Here is a 17,567-nt window from a genome sequence, read left to right as displayed (position 1 = left end):
ATGTGGGCCAGTATTTGCATCGGTAGTATTGATCAAGCGAGAGTTGAGAAGAGTCATTCGTGATTTATTTTTATATTTTTCACAAATAATCTTATTTTCTTAAATTTCTGATGAAATGTTATATTTATTTAGATTTTTTTTGAACTTATGTGTGATGTGCCATTAAATTTACATCAAATTTTCCGGGTTATTGTTAATTGAAATCTTATTTTCTTCCAATTTTTTTTTTTTTAATATTCTCAATTGTATTCGTAGTTCATTTTCTCCCATACTTAATGAATAAAATAGTTAGATAAAAAAATATATAAAAAATATTTCATTATCATTGATTTGTTTCAAACGCAAACGCCCGCAACCGCAAACGCTTGCAGGAAGCAGCTTTTGGAATTCAGCGGCTGGGAGCGATTGGGAGCGGCTGTGAGCGATTGGAAACGGTTCGTGTAATTGGCACCAATCGCTAGCAACCGCTACCACCCGCAAACGCAGCGTCCTTTTTTCACGAGCCACTTCAGCAGTCAATTGGTGCTACCGCTGTCATTCCATTTCGAACATAAAAACATCATATTTCTAAGTTTCTTTTAATAACCGATCAATACAAATCTTATCGAAACAGTGAGTTTATACATAATTAAACACAACGCAAACAAAAACATAATAAAAAGGCAGAGAGAGAAAGATGAGAACATAATCTTCAATATATAAGTTCTATCAAATAATGAGATTATCATCACAAATCTAGAAAGGCTAGTTAGTCCCTCGTGAACACTATCTTCACTAATTTTAAGCAATTTTTAAGGTGTATTATTATACTTTAAAAAAAAGTTAACATGTATCAAATTATCGTCTGCGCAATTGCTGGATTTCGACACTATCTTCACTAATTTTAAGCAATTTTTAAGGTGTATTATTATACTTTAAATATCGTATCTTGTTTACATCCTAAAGTTGACAGTGATCATAGTTTACATTTTTGTTTAATAATTATTAAAGAATAATTGACCAGATTTCAATTCAATTACCAACAATCGGGAAATGATTTTCCCACCAATGGACCATATTTTTTTCTGATGAAAAATAAAAATATAGATGATCGATATTCATGTGCTATAAATTAATTATTTATTTAATATTTACAAGTAATTTTCTATGGTTTCCTAAATAAGTTTCTTTATTGTTTCTCTAAGTGATGACTTTTAGTTGAGTATTTTACATTTTTGGTTTGATAATTACTAAAAATAGTTGACTAGAACTCAATTCAGTTACCAACCATCAGGAAATGATTATCCCACCAATGGACCAAATTCATTTCTAAAAAGAAAAAAGGGTAAAAAACAAATGATTGATATTCATATGCTATAATTAATTATTTATTTAATTTACAAAGAATTTTCTTTATTATTCCAAATAAGGTCCAGTATTATATTTCTCTGCTGATGAATTTTGATATAAAAAGCCAGATGTCGTTATCCTCAAAATGAAACAAAAAATAATAAAAGAAAAAGAAACGTATACAAAATTCCAATATAAATAATAAATTATTTAATGGTGCATATGTAAAACTTGGGGTTGAATATTTTGGGATATGTGAGCCACAACAACGATAAGCAAGTGCGTCTAATGCCCCACCAAATATGGTGAAGCGAAAGGCAGCCGGCCCTCTTCTCCGTTCCTCGCTTCATTTTTTCTTCTGTGTTTGTATTTTCTTGTTTTTGTTTTGTTTTGTTTTGTGTAGACGGTTCATTGTGGCTACTTTTAAATCTATGGGTAGGATTTTTATGGAATATTTCACTCTTAAAAATTCATATTGTTACATTTATTATCCTTTAAGGTCCTAATGGTCTCGATCGACATCATTATCCCAAATCATAATATTCCAATACCAAACTCATACATATATGTTTTCCTTCTTTTTTTCCTTAGTCTACGAACCTATACAAAAATCCAGATTAATCGTTGACCATGTGGAGATCATCTTTGAAATTAATGGTAACCAACATGGTTAAAATACAGTTTGACATTGAACTCTTTTCCCTCAACATTATTAATTGAATAGCAAAACTAGAAACCTACGTTTTGTTCTTTAAGAAAATTACATCTCATATCACTAATTTGTTATTTTTATTGTTCTCTTATATTTATTTATGTTGAGGTTTTTCAGAAATTTTCATAAATCTTTAATAAATACTCCAAACAAGACTAGATACTGTATAATTTATACAAACGCCGGCCATTCAGTATCGTTCTAAACCATCCTTTTTACATAATTCTTACTATTTATAATTTTATAATATATAAGACTAGGACTCGTGAATCTTTGAGCGTCTAGCTTTAACAAAATACCACCGGTAAATTTGATATAAGAAGGCAAAATAATAAGGATAGTACTCGAATGATAAAACTCTCTTTGCCAAAGAAAAATCATGAGTTTGATGCCAGTTTCCTTTACCAAAATATTAGATTATTATTTTTGTAATGCATAGTTATAATTCCCTTTTCTGTACACCTAAAAAAAAATCTAAAAAATATTCAGTCAATTTTTGTATGATGATTATTATAGTTAAATTTCAAACTTTTCAACCAAATACCATAGATAACTAAAAGACAATGATGACAGCTAAAGGAAGCTTCAAACTTCCAAGGATCAGTGGTGGAGGCTGCCGGTCCTGGAACGTGACCAGCGAGTGGCCTTATCCAGGAACTCATCACAAGCCCTGTGATCGGAATGAATGATCCTCGTCCACCAAAAAAACTAAGTTAAACCAAGTATTTTATATGCTCCAGGGTGTAAGAAGTTAGTTTTGGGCTTTTCTCGTGAAACCTCGGCATTTTGGACCAAGTGATGGACGAGGATCATTCATTCCGATCACAGGGCTTGTGATGAGTTCCTGGATAAGGCCACTCGCTGGTCACGTTCCAGGATTCAGTTGCTTCCACTTTGAAATGAATTTTGACTCTGCTAGTTATGTATAGAATCCAAGATCTCTTTATTGTTTGCATTAGGAGAAAGTACCGATCGACACGAGTACGGTTTCTGGCGTGTTGAAGAGCGAGTGTCAACCAACCCCAAGAGAGTGTCGATCAACACCAAGTTTTAGCAGGCGTGGCTGAAGTGTCTTTTGTTGCATAGTTTGCTAGTTTCAGAATAATGGTAGTTTAGAATTGACATTAAATAGTTGTTGGTTTCTTGATTATTGTTTTATTAAATAGTTCATTTTCTTTTTTTTTTGACAGCAAGATACAAGATCAGCTCAAACGAGCCAATTGGTAGGGAAAAAGTTTACAAAGGTAACTTGATGTGACTCGGTTCTAGCACGCCGTGCCAGCTTGTCAGCATTACCATTCTGCGTTCGGGGAACTTAAATAGTTCATTTTCTTTCTTGTTCAGATTTGTGGATTGGATTTCTGACATATTTTACACAGATTATTGGATATAGTAGCAACTATTAGAAGAGTTGATGGGAACAAATGGTCCAATTTCAATAAAAAAACAACCTACAGTTTTCAATTTTCGATATTATAAAATCAATGAACTTATTTCACAGAATCTATTGGAAAACTCTTTTCAACGGATTTTGATCGCGAAAATGTATATTTTCTTTTGTATAAGTAAATCACGCTAGCTTCAAAATTTTCAGTGAACTTCAGATTGAAGGTTTGGAGTCATTTGATATAGACAACTTTGACAGTAGATGTAACTTTCTTTGACGGTTGAGATGGGTGGTCAATTCTTTTGTTTTCCGTTTAAATACTAAACAAACATAATCTATAACCGTGTTTCTTTTTTTCTCATTTTTTTTTTTTTTTAAATCTTGTGATTGTTTAACTTTTCGGTGCATTTAAGAAACTCACAAAAGCGACAATGAAACTGTCTTTAACGAGACAGTAACTTTAAAAGAGAAAGTAAGAGACAACTGTGTAGTGAGAGACAAATTGATCTATATTTCAAGGACCAAAATTTGTTTTCTGTTGCGTCCATCGTCTTTGCTCTCACACTAACTTATGCAACCACTCTTTATAACATTGACTTGATTTACCGTTTGTGTTTGCAGTTACATGTTCCAAATTAAAATTAATAGGTAGCTAGCTAACGAGAAAATGACTAAAATCAATCCCAATTATTTGCCGAACGTTTTTTCATACCTAAATTTCAACATCTTGCAAATAACAATCTGAACTGTATTAAAATTTAAATTTGTTACTTGAACTATATGAAATATTGTCAATTTCAACATCTGCTCGAACGGCGTTAAGTCAGAGTTTAATGGTGCTAAATCACACGACTAGTGACGTGGTACTGAGACTAACCAAAACTAAGTCGTTTTGGTTATTTTTAGGTGTGTTGTGGCAAAAAAACAAAGAGTTTGACAAAAAATAGGGTATTGAAGTCCGTTTTTGGGTGTGTTGTGAGACTTCATTTTTGATAATTTCTTGACACAACACACCCAAAAATGACCAAAGTTATAAAACTTGGTTTTCAAAGTTACTCATTAACTTAAATTAATAAAACATTTTATTATAAAAAATTAGTTTTCAAAGTTACTCATTTACACAATCATGACACGTGTCAATTATATCGTTAAAGTGTTGACACATGTCAATTTTAAATTTAATAAAATCTCTAAAAATAAAAATGTAAGAATTCAAAACCTATCCTAAAAAGATTTATATAAAAGTAAAAAAAAAACCTAAATTAATTGAAATTCTTTCAAAGAAAAATCTTATTTTATTAGGGATTTTATTTTCATAAAAATGAGTAAAAGTCCATTTTTCCTTTCAAAAAATTAACTATAAATTTATAATCTTAATTTGAAAATTTAAACTTTCTTACTGCTTGTTACAAATGTTGGAATTTGGCTAATAGATATGTCTATTGTGGTCCAATGTTGACAAAAAAAAGTTTCAAACTTCCAACCAAATCTTGAGATATTTCACAAATGTAATTAATAAGATATGCGACATGTTATTAATTGATTATATTAAAATATGTATACATATTTCTTTTCTTAAAGGAAAACGCAAAAAAAAAAGAAGAAGTAAATTTCAAATCTACATAATATAAATATACATATTATTAGAAGAATACCAAAAATAAATATTTTAAGCTTAGAATAAGTATAATCATAGTTACATATACTTCATAATACAACGGTATTTTAATTGTGGATCTTTTAAATATGTTTTTTGTATATTTTACTAAATATTTTTGTTCGTTCTTTGTAAGATAAGTATAGATTTATGGATAAATTATAGAATTAAGTATTTTTTTCAAAACATCTTATGGATTTGGGACTTATAGTCTGTACTTACGTTTTGGGTTTTTGTTTTGTTACAGAATAATGATATTACCATTCTTTAGAACTACAAGAAACTTTGAGTTTTATCGATCCATTTATGTCAATTCTCCGGTCAAGTAGGTGAATATGGGTTTGTAAACTCCTTCACTTAGAGAAACATAAATTTAAACCTTAAATCTCAAAGATTAAAATTCGATTAAGCAAAATTTAAACCTTAAATCTGAAATTTCTTATTTTGATCTAATCGATGTCTAAGATTGGTGTCCTTGGGTTCCCCCTACACTATCTCCTTAGGGTTTAGTATCCTTGATTCAAGACGAGATTAATTGAATTTACTGGATTCATTGGAAGAGATGGTGTTATGGTGATGGATATTAATCATAATAATATTTTTCAAAATATATTTTGATTATCATTACTAATTTTTTATATATTAGTTATATGTGAAAGTTTTGAACGCATATTTTGAGATTGCAAATCCTAATGTTATATGCTTAAATTTATTGTTTGTTTGATTTAATTGAAACATGATATTTACATAAGATTTGTGACACCCTATTTTGCGGAGAGGTTTAAAAGAATTGGCCACTTATATCAACAAAGTGCACTTATCGTTTCAGTCAAGGGTCCTAAGAGAACTCCGCAGTTAAGCGTTTTTGAGCTAAAGTAGTTTCAGGATAAATAACCTTCTGGGAAATAATGATCGGAACTGTAGGAGTGAGAACAAAACATAGGAAAAAGATCATGTGGTGATTTGTAGAGACGGTAAACAAGTCTTTAAAACCTCCCGAACATATCAAATCGACCGTCAGATATGGGTGAGTCCACAGACTGGAAATGCATGTGGAGCCCACTAAACGAAGTAAACTCATGGTCCAAGAATGGATATGGAGCCCAGTAAACAAGGTGGCGGTCGGAGAGTTACACGATTACATTATAACTTTAAAAAAATGTAAACAAAAATGACATGTATGAATTAACATGTATATTATAAAAGCTATAAATTTGGAATTATTTATTACTAAACTGTTGAGGTATTTGATATAATACTTTGTATTATTACACACACATAGGAATAATAAAACCTACAAATTTAAAAATATATGAAAAATTAACTGAAATTTTATTAATAAATAAATAAGAAAAAAAAAATAATTATTTTTTAATTTTTAACAAATAATTATTATTGCTATTTTTCTGCATATGCTAAAAAAATATATTATAAATTCGCGCATATGGGAGTCCTGATCTAGTTAATTTATGAAGCATAATTCAGTTAGATGTAAAAGCTAAATCATATTGAATCATTATTCGAAATCGTAAATTTCATAGTTTATCATCCATCCTGAACATTACATGCATTGTCGTGTATGTGTCTAAAACTAATAACTTTAGTCACAATTCACAAAATAAGTCTAGAAGATAACAGATATTTTATGATAATAATATATAAATATATGATTTCATTTGTCCATGTCCATCGTGTAAGTCAAACTTATAAACAAAGAAGAGCGGATAAACGATATTCATTAGTGCAAATATATTGTAAGTTAATCTCTGGTCTATCATACCGACATCTACTTTTGCACTTCTTTTTTTTTTAAATCAAAAATCAATTATGATGCATCTGTTTCGTAACGTTATCACATATAAAAAAACTAACGTTATCTATTTCTATACCGTAATGTTTAATAAGGTTTACCATTCTAAACTATTAAGATATCTCTAATCATTTTTTTTTTCTTCAGAAAGACCATATAACTTTATATCGACAGCATATGCGATGCGAACATTCGAAAACGTGTCCTTCTAAGAATCACAACGCAGTAGAAAATGGGACCACGCAGAAATTATCGGATTGACTTCTGTATAGTGGAAGTCAAAATCACTGAGACCCAAGCAAAACAAATAAGATTGACATATATTAATCACTGAGATCTTATAAGATAGGGCAATGTGTAGTAGGGGCGTGAGTTGCACCTGAAACATGTTCTCATCAGTCAAATGTTTATGCCATAGTCTATCGAACCAAATAGAAATACTTTTTATCTAAACAAATTGTGGGAACGAAACAAACGTCGACATGGAGTACAAGGAATAGCTCCCATTCTCATATGACTTCTTTTATTGATCGTATTGTGCGGAACAAGTTTGTAAGTTTAAAGGATACTACAATCAAGTTTGAGAATGCTCTTCGAGTTTTGTTTGGTACTCAAAATTCTTTAAATCAGTTTTGAGGCTTTTTTGAAATCTTTTAAAACTCTTTAGCATATAGTAATGTTATACAATTATTTTTTTAGTTGAATAAATTTTACGTTCATTCAGAACAAACAAAAACACGAAATTAGCGAAACATAGAGGTGTTATCATAACTCATAATACAGTTTATTTCACACATATCAAGGTCTTTCTACGACACGAATGATCAATACTTTACCGGAACAGCATGTTGATAGATCATAGCTATCATGAAACAATATCTTCGATACAGTACGAAGATAAAATATAATTTAATAAAGTGTAACATATCATGGACAGAGGAATTAAGTGGCATACCGAACACATGCAAATTAATAACAAAGCTGTAGGGCACTTTCACTCAATTATATAATATGGAAGAACACATGAATTTCTAATAATGGAGGAAACGAATATATAAATGAACGTTGTTGGATGTGCACATTTGTGTGAATTATGATATTTATCTATGGAGATATGGGTACTCGTGTAACTTTGTCTCCAATTTCTTCTCTTATGGCAGACTAAAAATTGATTAGAAGTTATCTATCCGCGACAAAAATAACTCATGAGAAAATATATAAAAAGTGGCCGATAAAAAACAGTAGAAGAACTCAAATCAAAGAGAAAATAAGTTGAACACAACTGTTTTCTTTGCTAGCATAGCAAATTCCTTTTCTTTTTAATATATGTATAGTATATATCTATATATATATATAAGGCTTTGTTATTTAGGGTTTTTTTTTTTATGACAAAAGCTTTGTTATTTAGTTATTTTAAGTTTTACACCCATTCATTCGGAGAAGAAAGTTTTATTATAAATTATGAACAGTATCTTTTTAATAAGAACAAGTTGTCAGGTGTACAGATCTGTCTAAATGAATAATGGGTGCAGTCTCTTTTTTTTTTTGTCGTCAAGGGTGCAGTCTCTTAAAAAATGATATGGTTTTCTCCAATTATTAATGTATGTAAAGTTGGACTGCTCCAAGTTTATTTGTTTAACCTTTCGCTTTATATAATTTCTTAATCTTGTAATTTGAATTTAATCTAGTCTTCTAAAATTTTATTTCATGAGCTTTATTTTGTAGAGACTTTTCCTTATTTTTTGATTACCAATCACATAATTTTAATTTTTAATATAATGATATATTGTTGGAAAACAACTTTTTTTTCTTTTTTCTATATTGTTCTAAATTTTCTCTCGTATTATCAAAATTTAGAGACATAGTATCCCAGTAGTACTTCTAATAGAATTACAAAATATGTGGTAACAAAATGTTTCAAATGAATATTATTTTGAATATAATCTCAAATTCTCAATGTATTTACTATGTACATAAAATTTATATATCAATCACAGAGAATTTTAGTTTTTTTTTTTAACTTTAAACTATGTAACGCAAATTTTATTTTTAACCATAATAGAATTTATTATTCATAAACATAACATACAATAAAACCTCTATAAATTAATAAGGTCGGAACCATGAAATTTTATTAATTTATAGAAGTTTAAATTTATCGATAAATTAATAATTATTAATTTATGAAGATATTTTAATTTTCATAATTTTGAAATTTTATATTACAAAATAAGATATTTTTGTTAACATTCATATTTTTTAAAAAATTTCTTAATTTTTAATCTTGGCTATCGTAATTGCTAAGTTTAGTGTTTAGGTAAAAATGATAAATGTTAGAAGTTTAGAATTTAGAAGAAATTGCTACTAGTATCATTCATGGTAATAATGAACTCAAATAAGATATTGCGGTAATTTTAGAATCAATTACAAGTAAAGAAGCAATTATCGCATTTAGAACTTTCCACAATTTTTGGATGCAATTTGAGAAGATGACAATGAAAAAAATTATAGATAAACTTCAATAAGAATGCAAATTCAAGAATATGCAAATAACAATAGAGTCATATTTCACTAGATTTTCTTAAATATTATATATATATTATTTGATTATTAATTTATGATATTGATGGACCATATTTTTACATAAGATTTTCAAAAATATTATTATCTTATTAATTTATCGAAATGTGTCATTTTGTACACCAACCCAACTTGAGACCAGAAGAATTTATTAATTTATAGCAAGTATTAATTTAAAGAGTATTAATTTATAGAGGTTTCTACTGTATCACTAAACAAACCGGTTCTCATATCGCGATGCCCCTTCACGGCTTCACGTCGAAGTTTTTTCTTCGATCAACATGATTGTGTTTGGACCTTTATCGTATGTAACTCATAACCCATAAGTCTATAGACCATCACCATGTGACTAACAAGGTTACGAGTTACGACAAAAGCGTCGTTATAATGAGTTTAGTCTTCAGTCTCTTTACACCTACATATTTGTATATAATAATTAGCCAAATGTTTATGAAAATGTTTATGAAAAAAAGAATGTACGAATTAGAACTTGTTCAATTTGTTTGTCATTACTTCAATTTTGATTAATGTCAATTGTTAGCAAATTATATTATCTTTAAAAGATTTCAAGATTTGATGGAATGATTTGATTTGTTACACGTTAAATACGTAATCCAGTAATGTATATATTTAGACATCTCTAAAGATAGTTGCAATCCACAAAAAAAAAATGATAATATACGAGACCAAGACCAATTAAAAACCTCTAATTTAGCATGGAGGATAACTGAAACAATCATTTCAATTTTCCAAAAATGGTCATGGGGAACTTTGTCACGCCGAAGAGAAAACTATTACTGTATTAGAGAAAAAAAAAAGAGATAAAGATGGAAGAACAATCGAGAGAGAGAGAGAGGTGTATATCTGTATGACAGATACATGCACATCCTTGTTCCCACTATTTGTTTTTTCCCATGCTAATGTTTATTTAAATGCGTGCATCTAATTATACAGGTTGACTTACTCTTTTTCAGATGTTCTCCACTACATAATTAACCCTAAAATCTCTTACATGATACTGGTGCTGTGGTTGTGGCGCTCCCTTGTGGGCGTCCTTGTCCTAATTTAGACGAGCCCTACCATCATTTCAGAACTCTACCATTTGTTTGAATTATCCTTGTTGTTATATTATAGTAGTGAATAGATTCGAAAATGCCATCTACATGGATCATTGAAATCTTGATGTGACAGACGATGTTCTTATCTACCAAAATTTACACGAAAAAATGATAATTAAGGAAATGAGATAAAATGTTTGATCCAAAAAAAAAAAAAAAAAAAAAAAAGTTAAAACTTGATAGTTTATATTTGATATAAATTCCTTGCCGAAACTATTCAGTAAGGAACCAGTCCGATTAATTACATATCATCCTCTATATAATAAAACGGAAATACACAACCTTTTTTTGTAGATTATATAAAATATGGGTTATAAGATTAATTATTTGATTATTTGATAGATTATAAGTTATATGGGTTGTAACTATTAGTTAAATCTCGATTTAAGATCTTCTTAAAAATGATATTTTAAAAAGTAAAACAAAATCTCCAAAGAATAGTTAATTAACCATATATAGGCAACAAAATCTCAAAAATTAATCACTCTTACGTGGATTAAGAGTGATTTCCGGTTATACTACAAAATAAAATCTTAACTAACATTATTCCAAGCTTTTACTATAAATCATCCACACCTCCATTCATTGGAAATCACAATATTCATACCAAAAAAAATAAATTTAGATGTAAGTATTGCTTATCAATATCACGGTGCTCTAGCACGGATGTACACAACCTTTTTTTATAAACTATATAATTTTGATAGGTTGGTTACAAAGTAGGTTATAGATTAAATATAGGTTAGTTACAAAAAAAGTTATTGATTAACTGGTCAACCTGTTTGTCCAAAAAAAAAAAAAAAACTGGTCAATCTGTAGGCTATATGAATACATTTAAAAATATCTCAAAAAATCCTCTTAAAGAGAATATCTCAATGATTTATACCATTTACAAAAGTAAAATCTTTATTATTCCATGTATTGTTACACCATATATACTGTGAGACATAAACATATATTGTTAGGCGTAACAAGGAATAAAATCTTGACAATTAATCACAGTTAATCGTGATTTCTGAGATCTTAATGTGTTGTTTAAAATAAAATCTTACCTAACACCCTTTGAAACTTTTAATATAAATCATTCAGATCTTCATTCACTGAAATACATCGCTCATATTCATACTGCAAAAAAAAAATGACAATCGTGCTAGCACGGGTTGAAATTTTTTGTTTATTTTGTAATTTTTATTCAAAACATCATATATGTGATTATTTTATTTATTTTTAAAGTTTTTTTGGATGGAACACTATACCATGAAATCATATGCTGAATATGACTTATGAAAATAACATCTATTTTGTAAGATATATTCATAAAAACATTTTTAAAAAAATAAAATATCACATATACGATATTTTAAATAAAAATTACAAAATAAACAAAATGAGTTTCAACCCATACTCTAGCACAGGTCATATTCTAGTTTATTCAACAAATTAATAACCTTTTAATATACTAAAGATTATACTGGGCTACACCCGGATGACGAGTATATTAGATTTATTTACTTTGATATGAAAAAGATACCATCATAAAATTGTTTGTTATTTTGTAGATCCAAAAGCGACTACACATATAATCATTAAATTTTAAAATAGACAAATGCTAAACTGATCTCTTTAACTTAATATTTGACTTAAAAAATCTCTTAACTTAATATTTTAGTTTGTTTTAATTTTAGGAATCATTTAGCTGATGAATCATCAAATATTTTGAATATAATTGTTTGTATGTTACTTTTGTTAAATTCAATGTTTATGTACTGAGTTGTATCTCAGTGGTTTTGTGTAATTTATTATATACATATATATATATACATATATATATATTTAGAGGTTTTTTAAAAAAATACTTTGATTTATTGACTTCTTTGCGGCAAATCAAGCTAGAAATTGTAAGACCCTAGGTCCAAAAGTTATATTTTGGGGATAGATGTCGACACCAACAATTTCTCCGCAGACCGACTTAAGTTAAATGCACATTTTGCTGCGTTTTGGGTTTTAAGAACCTTAGGGATCAAGTATAAAATTGTTATTTCGACACAATTGGTCGTGTTTAGCCGTTTTCACCTTGTGCAAAGAGAGAATAACTTCTAAAAAGTTTCAGTGAGTTCCAGTGAGATTTTGTGCCTGTTTTTGAGAGATATGTCCCTGTGGTTGGAGATCTAAGGCTAGAGACGTGTGGAAAGTTTGCTGAGGGGTCGGTTCTGGTCGTTTGTGTTCTTAATCTCTCTATTTAACAAAGGTGAGTGCATGAACATGACTTTTCTAAACTAAAATATATGATTCTGTGATTTATGAAGCATAGTTGACATGATATTTTTTTGACTGGAGTTTAAACTGTGAGAGTGACCTGAAATGTCAAATTTTTTGTCTTGGTCAAACATATTCACTAATGTCACCTATTGACATCACACAAAACTTAGATATATATCTCTTGTTCCTTGAAACAACATGTTCATCTTCTTCCCGGGCATTTCTGTATGAACCTAAACCTGTTCAATTAAACTTGCAAAGTTGTAAGCTTGTGATTTCAAATTAAATTACAAACTAATAACGAACCAAACACCATATGATCTCTTGAAGTGTAAAACTAAATAGGAGAAGACGTGTGCCTTAAGTGAAAAGAATAAGGGAGCTGGATCATCTCCTGAAAATTCCAGGACACATGGCTGCACGAATTTGGATTTATGAGAGATCAAAACATTGAGTAGTTTGTCCTGCCTCTGCTACTGTATGTGGTTAGAAGTGGCGGTTAGAAAGATATAAGTCACGTGGTAGTGAGAATTATGACAGCATTCGAAGTTAGTCTTCTAAGTCATTATACACAAAAGTTTCTTTCTATGGGAGGCGGAACAAATACCTCTAATGGTGTGAGTCTTTATTTTCATTTAGCTTGGCATACTTTTTTTTTTCTAACTTACGCAAAGGTTTTCCTAAAGAAGGCAGAAACAAAAAAAGGATTAAGGACAACTATCATAGAAGAAATAAAATAAAATTAGTAGAGATATCTATGGGCACTATGTACATTGCTCAAAGACATAAGCATCTATCCAAGAGATTCTAGATCATTCGTCCTATTTTTCTCTATATATGAATTATAACAGTATTTCCTACAAAAATGAGAACTGATAAGCTACGTAAACCGACCATTTTCATGGCGGGTGTTAAAACTTCCACATAAATTCGATGCTGAAAACATTGGCTTTGCAATGTGTTATTATATGGCTTGAAACATATACCAAAAAATCATATTAACGTAAGTGATACTTGAAATGATAACATATATGCAAATTCTAAAGAAAAAAATTGGAGCACTGCTAAGTTGATTAACCATGTCTCTGTCTTCCTTTATCTTTGTACTAACCACTGGTTTGGAAAACTAAAGAACGTTAATAAGAAGTTCAAGGGCCCGAGCACGATAGAAGTAAGACCAGAGACTTCATCCCAGTTTGGACTGCCTCTACCTTTGTGATCTTGGAGGACATTGTTCCCATCGTCGTTGGGGCCTTTTGTGGAGAGTTGTCAGTCATCCAATCTGGCAAAGGGGAAAATATAGGATGAAGGTTCACTTACGCTTACACGTTTCTAAACATACGACCAGTTATCAGACTAAATACTCGTTTCTAAACATACGACCACTTACCTCATTCATGTTTCTCGCTTGGCTCGAGATGCACTTACGCTTACACGCTTGTTGATGGTCTAATGAGTTTACTTTTCCGTCTGACTTGATTATACATAGATCGAGACTAAAGATGGAGGGATGCCTCTACATGAGCAGAACCACATAAATTGAATATGTGGATCAGAAACCAATTTTGAAAATTCAATCTCTACATGAGAGAAACCACATGATATCAATATATTGATCATACGCCAGTTTTGAAACCCATCTATAATGAAAAGCTAAGACGAAGGGTGAAATCTTATTTAGAGTCGTTAGGGTTTTTTTGTGAAGAAGGCAGCGTGGATTTTGGAATTGTGTACTTTAAGCTGAACATATCGTAGATTTGTGTAACAATAAAATGAGAGCATTTAGAAATCATAGGTGATGAAAATGATTTACGAGTGAATTTATAAGTTAGCTAGCCCTGGGCATATTATCCGGACCTGAAACCCGAACCCAAACTCGACCCGAAGTGGATGGTTCGGTTCGGGTTCGGGTATTGTATAAAACCCGATCGGGTAATACCCGAACCCGAATGCCCACCCGAACTAACCCGAATTTAGTGCAAAAATATGCATTCTATGGGATTTGAACCCACAACCTTGAACATTTACAGATGCATCTTTAACCATTTTGCCACTTAAGTTTCTCTGTCTCAAAAAGAAATGTTAAATATTTATATATATAAATTTTTTCTAAAATTTATAAAAAAATAAAAATTAGTTTTTTTTTTTTTTTTTTCATGGTTCGATTGAGTTCGGGTATACCCGAATCATCCGAACCCGAACAGGTATTACCCGAACCCGAACCCGAAAGTATAGAAAACCCGAACGGGTTCTATATGTCTAAACCCGAAAACCCGAAAACCCGAAAACCCAAACCCGAATGCCCAGGGCTAAGTTACGCGATGGAGCTTTAAACCGAAGAGATCATGGCCTTGTGGGAATCGATGGGTGTAAGGTTGAAACTTTGGCCCTTTTAAGGCTTTTAAGACTTTAAAATCATTTAAAAATATTAAAAGCATTTTATTTACCAATCAAGCTTTAATTACTTTTTTATTTTTTTAAAATTTCTACAACTACTTTATTTTTTCTTTATTTCCCTTTCTTTTCTAAAGCCTCCAAAATGACGTTTTAAAACCAACAAGTTTAAAAAACTTTTTTTTTAATTCCTCCATCATAATTAAAAACTCTATATAAATTTATATATATAGTTTACACAAATCTTTTTTTATAGATTAATTATCAGCATTTTTTTTTCTCTTTCTTTTGACATCCACCTCTCTTCACAAATTTATTATTTTTATCATCACTTTTGTATTTTCTTACAATTTTGTTATTAATAATATTACAGTCACAACTTTTAAAGTTTTCTTTTTAACAATCATATTTTAACAGTTAAACTATTTACAGCTAAATTTATAATTAAACGAGCTACAAATAACAGTCGTGTAAGAAAACATATCGTAGATTTTCTTACAATTAGAGTTTAAATTTATAATTAAGTGAGCTACAAATAACAGTCGTTACTAATCAGGACCTTAAACTTGTCAATTCATATTCCATGGATGTAGGGTTGAAAGTTAAAAAAACTTGTATTTTTTAGGAAGATTTGTAATTATTATTATTTTTCCAACAAAAAAAAGATTTGTAATTATTTTAGGGGATGTCATGACAAACATTTTCAAATAATACTTGGGTTCACCTGTAAAGATAATCCTTTTGTTTATCTCCGATTTCAAAAATCAAGAAAAAGATGCCAACTAATATTAAATATAAATAAATATTTATTTCAAACTAAAATCAGAATAAAAAAATAAATTAGAAAAAACAGAATCATTAAACAAAATAAATATATACATCATATTATAATTAAATAAAAATAAAATTAAATAAATAAACATATTGAAATGAATCATTAAAAAATTATTAACTTAGTTGAACCTCAAACTGACGCATAATCTCGTTTAATTATAAATTTTAAACTCTAATTCTCCTTTATAAACCAAAACCGACATATAAACTCATTTAATATTATAAAATCCGAACCTTAATTCTCCTTTGTAAACCCAAACCGACACATAATCTCGTTTAATTATAAATTCAAATCCTCATTATAAACCCAAACCGACATATAAACTCGTTTAATTATAAAATTTAAACCCTAAATCTCTATTTATAAACCCAAACCTACATATACTTTCTCTTAACTAAAAACTAAAATCATAATTGAAACGACCAACCTATTTTCTTTTTGTCATCATTGAATCGACAAGGCCCGATCCATAGTCAATCACTACTACACGGGGTAACACAACTTAGTGGAGTCGAACTCCGGTGGAATCGGTCACAGAGTTGGTGCTATAATCACTTGACTAAAGACACTTCCCGACCCAACCTATTTTTTATATTATAATAATTAACTAGTGATCTCATACTTACTAACAACCTAAAAATCATTCAATTCAAACAGCGGAAATAAAAACCATTTAACCAACAATAATCCAATAAAACGAATAAACTAATAAACATCAATCCAATAATATCAAGAAGCAATAACCAGCAACCTAACATCATTTTAATGACCCACTCTAGCAACCTAACAGAAAACCGACAACACATCAACGAGCCATTAGAACATCCTCCTCTTCATTGCCTTGATTTCACGATCACACCTTGCCTTTACCTGCTCCACAACACAAAAGAGATGCATACAAATTTCTAGAAATACTTAGTGAGGCAATTGCCTCATCTACTGGGCTATACACACAAACTATAAGAACTCAAAGCATCAAATAACAAACACAAACAAGACACAATCAAACAAGACAAGCAACATGAACATGTTATCCGCCTGCTGAGAACAAATGTCGACCGACACCCTCCTGGTATTCACCGACACCCACCACCAATGTCGATGGACACTCCACTGACCGAGACATACCTCCACTGTCGACCAACACCCTCCTGGTGTCAACGAAACCCTCATCGATCACTCGCGAAACATCGCGATTGGTGTCGACCAACACCCTCCTGGTATCGATCGACACCGGTGCCTTAGCATCGATTCCAAACGCCGTCATCGACCAAAACTCATCCTCCAACGCCGCCAATTTTCCTAAGGACACCATAGTAGCCACACAAGGCCATAGACTCCACGAAAACAAATAACAAGCAAGAAATTAATCCACCAAATCATAGAAAATACATAAACATAGATATCTCATGCTCAGATAAGCCATGGTCATGCAATCACCTTGTAACAAGAAGATTTCAACTCTAAAAGGACGAAAACAACACCA

This window comes from Camelina sativa, chromosome 5 (assembly GCF_030686135.1).
Source record: "Camelina sativa cultivar CO46 ecotype springtype chromosome 5, ASM3068613v1".
NCBI lineage: Eukaryota > Viridiplantae > Streptophyta > Magnoliopsida > Brassicales > Brassicaceae > Camelina > Camelina sativa.
The sequence above is the reverse complement of the archived record's forward strand: the minus strand, read 5'-3'. Positions refer to the sequence as shown.